Source organism: Danio rerio, chromosome 14, assembly GCF_052040795.2.
Source record: "Danio rerio strain M-AB ecotype USA chromosome 14, GRCz13ab, whole genome shotgun sequence".
Classification (NCBI taxonomy): domain Eukaryota; kingdom Metazoa; phylum Chordata; class Actinopteri; order Cypriniformes; family Danionidae; genus Danio; species Danio rerio.
The window spans coordinates 12,957,407-12,969,411 of NC_141034.1; the positions used below are offsets into that span (position 1 = coordinate 12,957,407).

Consider the following 12,005-nt stretch of genomic DNA (forward strand, 5'->3'; position numbering starts at 1 on the left):
ATGCGAAAGGGGATGCCTTGTTTTGGCTTGCTCCATGCGGCGTGTGGGTTTCTTGCCCCCACGACATTTGTCTCCAACAGTCATGGCTGAATGCGCACTCTGCCTCAAGATGTACAGCCAGCTCTGCACTTGTCAGTGGTTCACAAGGCTGCAAACTCAGAAGAGAAAGGGCTTGTGCTCTAACTGGCTTCTGGCCAAGTGTACACATGGAAGTCGCCATGCCCGGTGCCTGGCTGTTGGTGGACACCAGCCTGGCTAGAATTGCACCTGAAGGCACACATCAAGCTCTATGCCTTGGCCCGGTAGGATGCCATGGAAAAAGCGAAGCGCTGAAAAGTAGCACAAGAACTGCGTTGGCTGAGGTCCACTTATCTGGGGCCCCCGTGGTCTCACATCCAGCAACGTCATATGAGAACCAACGTGACCCCCAAGCTGGCGAGGGTCAAGGCTTTTCGGTGTTAGATGACGAAAGGGCATCCCAATCCACCGAGCCTCCTTGTCCTGAACCAGACAGCACTACCTGAAAAACGTAGCCCAGTTCCTGGATTACCTATCGGAAACCCCACAGGCATCCTGTCGCTTTTCCGGTAGTGCCTTGGTGGTAATAAGGCGGGAGATATTTTTGGCATACGACGAAATGTGGTGGTGCCAAATTGCAAACCAAGCAGGTGGAAGAAGGAAGGTTCATCTCCAAGGCCAGCCTGGTATGCTGCTGCCAGAGTTGGCAGAATCCCTGCCCTTCTAGGTGAGTGTTTTCCCCCGACCAAGTCAGAGTGTACTCACCCCCCCCCCCCCCCCCCCATGCCCCATTCAGGTTTCCTGAATGAGGAAAGGTGGCTACACTGCCTTTTTTTTTAACTTTTTTGATTTTGGCACCAACTTTGTTAAGCCATTCGTGGTTTTTGAGGTTAGGGTTTGTTGATCTAAAAAATCTGTCTAATCACTGTTTTATGGGGATACTACCTTTGCCAGATCAGCTTGAGTCCACCTCAGATACTCCTGTGGTGGTTTTATGGATTCTTGACTTCCATCCAACGACACCGCTTTGGCGTGTTTAGTCTAACCAGGAGGTCGAAGAGGCCTCCAGAAGCCAAGACAAGTCTATGTCATCAACGTAATTGTGACTCTTTTGCTCTGGGTGGGGGGAAAGTAGTATGCACACCATCTCTCTCTCTCTCTCTCTCTCTCTGTATCTCTCTCTCTGCTTGTTGCATGGCATATCACCACACATAAGACAAACAGCGGTGGCCAGTTGTCCTCTCAACAAGGAAGAATACAGCTGGTTCCAGAGGTTCCTGGACCTGCGGGCTGGTCTCCCTGGTGGGAGGCAGGCCACCTATTTATTTAACCTCCAGACCCAATCCCTGCAGGAACCTGAATCAATATTTTCAATCTGCGTAGTCCAGCATAGGGCTTCCAAGGAGACCCACTTTCACCGACGTAGGGACGGCCATCACAACACACGTGAGTATACATATTATGCCCGTGGAGCCACATGACTGCCAGTAGCTTTGATCCTAAAAGGTTCCGTCTATCTGTCTGATGCAGGCGAAGAATGCACATTCCTCAGAGGATCGCCGTGATACTTCATGTGTCATGACACTTCAACCTCAGACAAATTCGACACACTTCACCTGGGCCTTCTGCAAGCGTGTAAGCACTCGAAACTCTTTTAGACGGCCATGGAGGAGGAGGAGGAGGTGATGAGCAAAGAAAGCCACCCAAAGAAGGGGCACAAGAGGGCAGACAGTCCCAGGTCACCCCTGGTAAGTCAGTTCTTCTTTTGCTAGCCAAATCATGGGTTTGAACAGCAGGGCATGTCATGTTGGCTAACTAACCAGTCTTACTGTTTCTCTTCTTTCCAGGAGGGCACCAGCAGGAGGACTTTGCTATGGCCGCCTGCAAAGGAGAAAAGCCAGGGGGCCAAGACACAGCTCTTTGGGGCATGGCCGCTCAAGCCAATAGATGACTCTGAATCTTCCTAAATTTTCAAAAAACAACAAAGATCATATGGTATTCTGATATTTATCACTATGCTGTATCTTTATTCGGCTGGGCTGGTCATTATTCCTGTCTCTGTGTGTTAAAGGTGACTTGCGGGGCGCCCGTGTACAGGTTCAGCCATGGTTAAAAGCTTATCAGGACAAATCATCCCTGTTTCTGTGTGTTAAAAGGGGCATGTTGGACACATTTGTCCAGGTTCAGCCTTCGTTAAAAGCCTATCAGGACAAATCATCCCTGTCTCGGTTTGCTAAAAGTGGCATGCAGGATCCTGTGTCCAAGTTCTGCCTTGGTTAAAAGCCTATTATGACAAATCATCTCTGTTGCAGCACAAGTAGAAAGCATCCTTGATAAGACTGTCTAGGTCTGTGCCTGGTTTAAATGGCCATCTGGTCTATGGTCCAACTCTGGGTATTAGCAATGTTGGAATATCTAGCCAATTCCATGCGTGTTCAAGAGAAAAGGTCAGGAGAGGTTTTTCTTCAATGTCAAAAATCGTAACAATTTATTGGATACAAATGAATAATTCGATGACAGAGCTCTGGGTTACGTTACCCCAATGTAATACAAGAATTACATTCAAGAGGTTCGCAACTAACATACATTTCCTGACTCCAGCATATATACACAACCGATCTTAACAGGTGGAGTTTTGGTGTAACGTTACTTGTCAGTCATTGTTCAGTCCATTGGCCGCACCTTCGACATACTTCCTCTTTTTCTACGAATTCTCTGCACAACAACAAAGCATACATCTTTCTGTGTTTTGTGTTCAGTTTTAACACCTCTCTTCAGACAGGAAGTTTCTGCAGAGCTGAATTTTATTTTGGACCCTCATCTATCTACTTCTGCAAAAATGCTAATTAGTATGCACAGCACTCACACACAACATTAGAAATTCAGTTAATATATGACCCTTAAATGACCAATACAAATAATTGTTTGATTAAAAGAAAAAGAAACAAAAATAATAAAAAAATGATTCCTATTTTACAACAGCAAGCATCTCCTGGGACGGTTCTGTCCTCTGAGCTGCATAAGGAGGTCAGCCGATGGTTGCTCAGGAGTCAGGCTTGACTTCTTGGAGGAAGGAATGATAAAGGAACAGGAAGTGGAAGCATAGAGACTGGAATGGCAAACCGAGCAGGAGAGATTCCAGCAACCTAAAAAAGCTCTATTGTGGAAATCAGTGTCCAAAGCCCCCAATAAGGACACTGATTCCACCGAATTACACGGATGGCGCATTTAGTGAAGAATAGTTAATAAAAAGCTATAGACATAAGTGTACCCATAGGAGAGCGAGTTTTGAGATGATGGCCATGTAATCCTTTAGCTCGTGCCTTCTATGGGAGAATACTAAACAGATGATTTTGGTGAATCTAGAAAAAGCTATGTGAAGTTTGGGTGCTGGTGGATGATTTAAGGGTGAAAGTGAATTTTCTGCAATCAACGTGTCATTCTGTCTTAGTGGGTGTGCTTGGTGAAAGTAGTGTGGTGAGGTCAATGTCAGCACCTTATAGGATGTCTTTGACAGCATTTGAGACGAGGTGGTTTCAGAGCTGAAGCATTGTGTTGCACAGTGAGAGGTGTGGCAGTGGACAGGGTGAATGGTGGGGCATTCTGTAGAAATAAGTGTTGTCCAGGGACATGTCCAATTGTTGTTGTGATGTTAAGGCTGGGGTGTTTCTGGTTTCTTGAAGGTGTGGTCTAGATGGTTTTTGGTTGGCGGAGATGTTTTTATTGGTGGCTTTTGGGTTTTTTCTAGGTTGATACAGTTCGGTTGAACAGTTGGTGGGTTGAGGATAGGGGGCATGATGTACACGGGTGAAACTTGTAGTGTTAGTAGGGATTCCTAGTTGGCAAAATGATGGTGGAGTACAGTATTAGTAATTCGGCTTTGTTGTTAACTATACAGAGGCAGAATGACAATTTCAGTTTTCACTCTGTATATTTTTTCTCCCTCTGCCGCAGAAGATTGTGGAGCTGAGAGGAATACCCTTTCGACTGAAGTGCTGTATTTAAGATTGGTAATTTTAATAAGATTCTCGGGGGTTCTAGCTTGAAGTATCTTGGCCAGAGAAGAGATCCTGAATTCCCAGAGATTAGATATCTCAGATCAATGAGTTCTAGAAAAGTTACATTGTACTCAACTCAATAAATTTGCTCCTAGGTGGCATGACACTGCCCCTGAAAGACAAGCATTCACAACAGTCCATGCCCTCACCTGAGACCCAGCACATCCATTCACAATCATCTGATTACTTACACTCATCACCTGTGCACTCCCTCATCAAGCCTTGAACAAAAGCCACTCACCTTCAGTTCATTGACATGTGACAGCTGGTCTACACACTCCCTAAACTCACCTGACTGAAGCTGAGGTCACACTTTTCTCCCCATAGACTTCCATTCATACGCACACGAATGCGTCAGACCAGAAATGCAGGGTCATGCGTTGTTTCGCAGTTCGCTGCGGTGCAAAGTTCAAGCTTGGTGAACTTTGACCTCAAAATCGCATCACTTGACTGCACGAGACCAATCGAGGATCAAAACATAACCTCTCTGGACAGAAATTTAAAACATGGAGCAATCGCTCGCTTTTTTTTGTCTAATGATCTTGTTTATTCCCGCTCCTTTTCGCAGCACCATACGACAGAATTTTGCATACACAAACTCTAGTGTGACCACAGCTTTGCTCCTGGATATCTGCTCCTCGTTCCTGTTGTCTCCATCATCTTCTCATTTGTGTCATGAGCCAGGTCTGATTTAATTAATTATCTCTCATTGTTTGGAGCTTTTCTTCCTTCTCAGCTGTAGATCATTTCTATTTGCAATCATTGCTATGGCACCTGCTGTCACTCGTAGCTGATTAGTGTCTGTATTTCTACCTCTGTGTTCTCGATCTCAGTGCCAGATTATTACCCTTCATGTTGTACGTTCACGTTAACCGTGCTGTGTTCACTAAATACTGTTTTCTGTAGTTTGTCTTGTCTGATTGAGTCCTGTCTTGCATGAAGTGTTATATTTTATCAGAGCTTACTTGTACTCTGCTTTGCCTAACAATCACCAACCCTAAAGTTTCTGCTAAGGATCACATTCTCACCAGCTCTCCTTATCTGCCCCCTGGCAAGCCTTCTCTGCGGGCTCAAATTGTACTCACCCTGAGCTGTCGTAAGCCTTTTTGTGCTGCTCACCAGCCGAAGTCCAGCATGCGGCAGCCTGCCTTTGTTTGACTTTGTGCCTAATAAACTGTCCTTATTTTGCCCGCACCCTTGGTGTGTTGTCTTTTCATTACAGTTTGATGATCCTTCTACTCTCATCTCCTGGTGTATTTGTGTCATGGAAACACCAGACTCATCTACTCACCACCGTTCACAATATCCTGAACTCTGAGCACATGCACACCTGAGCACTATTCACCAATCATCAGCAACAGGATAAAAGCAGTCATCACTAGCACTTTGCTTGGTCTCCCTGTGGATAAGGACTAATCTCCCATGTTAATACTACTTGCCTGCATTACTGCTCCAATGTTCCAGATCTTTTTCTGTGCCTTGAGTTCTAGTGTGTCTACTTACCTGTAGTGATGTGCGATATCACCGGTTTCCTATCCGATCCGAACCTTTTTCTTTTGTTTTATCATTGTCACAAAAACCCAAGCCACCAAAATACAGCCAAATCGCCACTTTTTGTCCCTCTGGACCTGGATAGTGCCTGCCTGATGCACCCAAGGACTCTGAAAGTCATGTCTGTCTTGCCCTTGCAGCACCTGTGCCTCTCCTTTCCCCCTCTTCTGACCACATGATGTAGTCATATTCTGTCTTGTGTTTTTTATGTAGGTGTTTGATTAGGTTTGTGGTAATACCACAGTATCTCACTGTTTTGTTACATGTGTCACAAACAGCATTGTTTCATTTTATGAAAGTGAAGTAGCTCCACAAAATCTTCGCTTGCGGTCACCCATATCCAATGACAGAGCCACAGCCATGTCACCCTGCAGCCCAAGACCGGTTACTCACTAAAGCTAAGCAGGGCTGAGCCTGGTCAGTACCTGGATGGGAGACCACTTAAGAAAACTAGGTTGCTGTTGAAAGTGGTGTTAGTGAGGCCAGCAGGGGGCACTCAACCTGTGGTCTGCATGAGTCCTAATGCCCCAGTAAAAGTGAAGGGGACACTACACTGTCAGTGGGTGCCGTCTTTCGGATAAGACATTAAACCGAGGACGTAACTCTCTGTGGTCATAAAAAAATCCCATGACACTTCTCGTAAAGAGTAGGGATGTAACCCTGGTGTCCTGGCCAAAGTCCCGGCCTTTACGATCATGGCCTCCCAATCATCCCCATACACCGAATTGACTCTATCACTGTCTCTCCACTCCACCAATAGCTGGTGTGTGGTGAACGCACTGGCGCTGTTGTCCTGTGGCTGTCGTCGCATCATCCAAGTGGATGCTGGACACTGGTGGTGATGTGGACAGATCCCCCCTCATGATTGTGAAGCACTTTGGGTGTATGGCCATACACGATTAATGCGCTATATAAATACATTACATTACATTACCCATATCCGATGATAGCGTGACTGAACAACATGTGCCAGTGGACTGATTGGCCAGCTAGCAAGCTCTGCAGTTGAACAGTGCCATATTACGCACATGACTTGGCAGGCGGAAGAACAAGTTGGCATTATTCAGATAAACTAGGGTATTCGTGGTAATTTTCCACTTTATTTCTATTTCCAATAAACTAAATATTTGCTCCAAATTACTGAAATATCAATATTTTGATGAGATAAGTGTTTCTAGAACATACAAAGCTGGTATCGGAGATATTGATATTTTAGTATCAATACGCACATCACTACTTACCTGCCTTTTGCTCTTGATACCAGCTCCCAGAAAACCTTCTCAATCATTCCAAGACATCCAGCTATGTAGTAATTCAGAGACTTTATATTAGGATTATCATCATTACATTTAAAGACTTTACATGGCAATACTCACCTGCCTATATTTACATTATTATCGGCAATGATAAATCTGTCTGCTTGATTCTAACATGTCTGTGTCCTGAGTCTAACTCCACATTACAGAAGACCAGACCTTACCATAATAAATCACACAGACATGGATTCCTTCCAGGAGCTGTCTCATTTGCTTTGACATGTTCTCATCCCCCTATCACCACAACACAAGCACCTGAAACTGCTTCCACACCTGTCACTTCTTTGTCAGGATCAGTCTTCACGTTCAGTTCAGCAGATGATTGAAATGGAATCCTCCTGCAATGTTCACTTGCCTCGGAGATGCAGCTTCATCGATTTCCCATGGGAAAAAAAGCTAAAATAGCCTCCAAACTACCACCTCACACAACATAGGACTGCACCATCAATCTCATATCTGATGAACCAGTGCCCAGAGGTAAAATCTATTTCCTTACTGCTCATGAACAGATAGTTAACATCTTCTCTGTGCTGGTTGTGCTGGTCTACATTGATAATAACCTGGTGCACTCCTGGAACGAGGCAAAACATTGTCTGTACATATCTGAGGTCCTCCAACAGCTTAGGGAGCACCAGCTTTACCTCAAAGCAGAAAAGTGCATTCCACCAGAGTACTAACCAATATCTGGGTTATCAAATCAATTTCCTTGGCATTAAGATGGACGAGGGGAAAATTGAAGCAGTCAAAGAGCTCCAATGATTCCTTGGTTTCTCAAATTTGCCAAATTTGGTTACAGTTCCATCACAGCATCATTGACTTCCCTTCTATAAAATAAGCCCAAATTACTGTCCTGGACACCGGAAATTTCTGCAGTCATGAAGGCTCTCCAAGAACCTTTAAATCAACTCCTCTCCTGATCCATTCAGATCCACAGAAACACAAATGACTAAAACCTAGACAAGCCAGGTGGGGGCCCCTTCCTTACTCAATTTCAGGAAAAAAAAAAAAAGAAAGATCTGTACAGCACATACCTTCCTTCACACTGGTCATCCTGGGACCAATCAAACCCTCTCACTGCTAAAAGATCACTTCTGGTGGCTGGGAATGGCCGATGACCTCAATACGTACCTGAGAGGATGTCTGTAATGCGCCATGGCTAAAACACCCAGCCATCTACCATATGGTAAAGTCCTCTCCCCATTCCTTGGCATCCCTGGTAACACTTAAGAGTCAACTTTGTCACAGACTTATCTACATCAGATAACAGAATAACTGCATATTAGTCGCTGTGAATACATTTTCAAAGGTCTGTAGTCTGGTTACCCTGAAAGGACTTCCACCTGCCATGGAAACTGCAGAAACATTGTAACCTGTCTATGTCCTAAGTTTAACTCCATGTTACATTTTGTTTCTGTTCAGGTTCTTCATTGACACAGCAGTGGCCTAAGGGGTACTGAGTTGGATCCAAAGGTTGCTGGTTCAATTTTTTGTCCTAGCAGGAAATGAAGATAAATGAATCTCTCCATCTTTGATGCCCCAGCTGAAGTGCCCCGGAGCAAGGCATTAAACCCCTAATTGGCACCACCCCCTTAGAAGCCTAGAAGCAACATTTGCCCAAACTGTGTCTATGTCAAATGCAGAGGACCAATTTCAACCATACTTCACTTCACTAAACAAAGACTAAGATAAGCAAAGACAACATCTGCATAGCATTACTTTGCAGTGCACATCAATACCCAAGCTTCTTCAATAAATACCTGGTTTTGCTTTTGGCCACCCCCGCAAGTCAGGAACAATGGTTTGGGCATCTGATCACGATGTTAAGCACCATCTGAGGCACAGACCCAGGGCACGCTGAAGGCATTATAAATTTAATTTGATCTGGGAATAATGAACAGTAGTGATAAACTTTATTTTGTATGGCAGCTTTTTAAAAGTAGAATCTCAAATTGCCTTACATACATACAGTGTTAAAAATTTGATCAAAGATAAATTCCAAGATACAAAAAAGGATAGATGCATAAAGATCTGGACAAGTGTTTTTGAATGCTTGGGTTTATTTATTTATCCTTTGCATATACCAAATTCAAATTTTAGTACACTGCTTTAGGATTGGCAAAGACTTTACATATTGTTAAAGTGTTTCAGCTGTAACTGTTGAGGGTTTACAATGAATATTGTGTTTTCCATGTTTTACATCTACAGTCATTTGTGCTGTTTTTTCTTTTTCTAATTTTCACAGACCCTGGGAAACCAAAACCAAAGGGCATCTTACAAAGTATGTCCAACAAAAATACTACTCAAAGATATCTGAAATCTACAAACCTGATTCCAAAAAAGTTAGGACACTCTTAAATTGTGAATAAAAAAGGAATGCAATAATTTAAAAATCTCATAAACATTTCAGGCCAAATGTTTGCTCATTTTGGATTTCAAGACAGCTACACATTGCAAAAAAGTTAGGACAGGTAGCAATAACAGGCTAGAAAAGTCAAATGTACATATTAGGAACAGCTGGAGGACCAAATTTCCACTTATTAGGTCAACTGGCAACATGATTGTGTATAAAAAGAGCCTCTCAGAGAGGCAGTTTCTCTTAGAGTTCAAGATAGGCAGATGATCACCAATTTCCCCAATGCTGCACCAAAAAATAGTGAAGCAAAATCAGAAAGGAGTGTCTCAGCGAAAAATCGCAAAGAGTTTGAGGTTATCACCATCTACAGTGCATAATATCATTTAAAGATTCAGAGAATCTAGAACAATCTCTGTGCGTAAGGGTCAAGGCCTGAAAACCATACTGGATACCTGTGATCTTTGGGCCTTAAGACAGCACTGGATCACAAACAGGAATGCTGCTATAATGAAAATCACAATATGGGCTCAGGACTACTTCCAGAAAAACATTATCGGTGAACACAATCCACCGTGCCATTCGTCGTTGCCGGCTAAAAGTCTATAGGTCAAAAAAGAAGCCATATTTAAACATGATCCTGAAGCGCAGGCATTTTCTCTGGGCCAAGGCTCATTTAAAATGGACTGTGGCAAAGTGGAAAACTGTTCTGTTGTCAGATGAATCAAAATTTGAAGTTCTTTTTGGAAAACTAGGACACCATGTCATCCGGACTAAAGAGGACAGGGACAACCCAAGTTGTTATAAGTGCTCAGTTCAGCCTAGATCTCTGATGGTATGGGGTTTCATGAGTGCATGTGGCATGGGCAGCTTACACCTCTGGAAAAGCACCATAAATGCTGAAAGGTATATCCAAGTTATAAAACAACATATGCTCCCATTCAGACGTCGTCTCTTTCAGGGAAGACTTTGCATTTTCCAACATGACAATGCCAGACCACATACTGCATCAATTACAACATCATGGACACATAGAAGAAGGATCCAGGTACTAAAATGGCCAGCCTGCAGTCCAGATCCTTAACCCATTGAAAACATTTGGCGCATCATAAAGAGGAAGATGCGACGAAGAAAACCTAAGACAGTCAAACACCTAGAAGCCTATATTAGACAAGAATGGGAGAACATTCCTATTCCTAAACTTGAGAAACTTGTCTCATCATTTCCCAAATGTTTGCAGACTGTTGTAAAAAGATGAGGGGTTGCCTCACAGTGGTAAACATGGTCTTGTCCTAACTTTTTTGAAATGTGTTGATGCCATGAAATATAAAATCAACTTATTTTTGACATGTCATCTATGTTCTATTCTGAATAAAATATTGACATTTGGAGCTTCCACATCATTGCATTTAGATTTTATTCACAATTGGTACAGTGTCCCAATTTTTTAGGAATCAAGTTTGTATATGTATTTGAAGTATATTTACATAATTTTTATATACAGTTTTTTTTTTATGTGCATATGTAAAATCCTATTTTAATTATACTAATTCTCTCAGATTCAGTTGGTGAGACTTGAGGACATCCAAACCTGCAGTGAGACCTGGACAGCAATACAGAAAAACACTAGGGATTCTCTATTTGTTGGCATTCTGGGATACAAAAACTCTGGGGGAGAGATGTCTTACAGGGAAGGAATGCCCCACCACAAAAACTACAAAGAAGCCTTTAACCCCACAAAAACTACATACACTAAAGGTAGCAGTAGCCACAAGTTTTTTTTTGTAAAATGCCAAGTACTGAGATATGAAGTAATAAATGTGTCTTTGTTCTGGTAGGACAAAACATCACTGCTTATCTGTACATTTTCTTTTTAGCCTGCTTCAAGGAGTGGCTGGTGAAAAGCAATGTGGAGGAGCCAGAGCTGCAGGCCAGATTTGTAAAGGCTGGACGTTACATTACGGGAAATAATTGGTTACACTTATAATACCCACACTATGAATCATTTATTAAGTATTATTAAGCATTAGCATAATAATAATGAATTCATAATTTGTTAAACATTAACTCTATGTTAATAGATGTTGGTAAGCAGTTTATAAACATAGCATGTATAATGTGCATAACGATTGTTTTCATACTTTGTCAATAATTTATTTTACATTACTAAATGACGTATTGCATCATCTACAAACCAGTTACTTAAGAATAGTTAGTGTTTTAGTTTTAGTTTTAGTTAGGATCAAGATTAAGGCAATTGTTTTTTTTTTATTAACATTTACATACCCTATTACTTTATATGATAATAATTATTTATTAACTTTATTAGGTCGCAAAACTGGATAAGTTGAATTAAGCATTTATTAACATACAAATTACTTTATTAATCATTTAATTATACATTTTGTATGATCTTAAAAAAACAACTATTAAATAACCGATGTTTAAATAATACACTACTTAATTTAGTAATGAAAAACGAATCATTAAGAAAGCATAAAAACACAAGTAGGCACACTATGCATGTGCTTATAAGTCAAGAATACTTTCAAGAAAAATGAATTAGCTATTGCTAATGCTTAATGAATGGTACATAGCGTGTAGTGTTGCCTTGCCTGCAGTGTTACCAATGTGGGTTATTTTCTTTTACTTGTTGAGATAGCGTTGTTGTTTTGTAAAAAATAAATGTTATTTGTTTTCATGTTTACCTAT

At 42.1% G+C, this 12,005-nt stretch overlaps 1 long non-coding RNA gene across 4 annotated transcripts; it reads left to right on the top strand.

The window, feature by feature from the left end:
* Positions 1 to 315: 315 nt before the first annotated feature.
* LOC137487569 (uncharacterized) lies at positions 316 to 12,005 on the top strand. 4 transcript variants are annotated; one of them, XR_015507092.1, is made up of 7 exons: positions 347 to 1,464; positions 1,549 to 1,766; positions 1,866 to 2,013; positions 3,973 to 4,028; positions 9,186 to 9,221; positions 10,853 to 11,051; positions 11,171 to 12,005. It is a non-coding gene; the product is annotated as an uncharacterized LOC137487569 (long non-coding RNA). The 4 variants fall into 4 exon arrangements; XR_015507089.1 differs by lacking the exon at positions 3,973 to 4,028 and having other exon boundaries at positions 316 to 1,464; XR_015507090.1 differs by lacking the exon at positions 3,973 to 4,028 and having other exon boundaries at positions 1,869 to 2,013.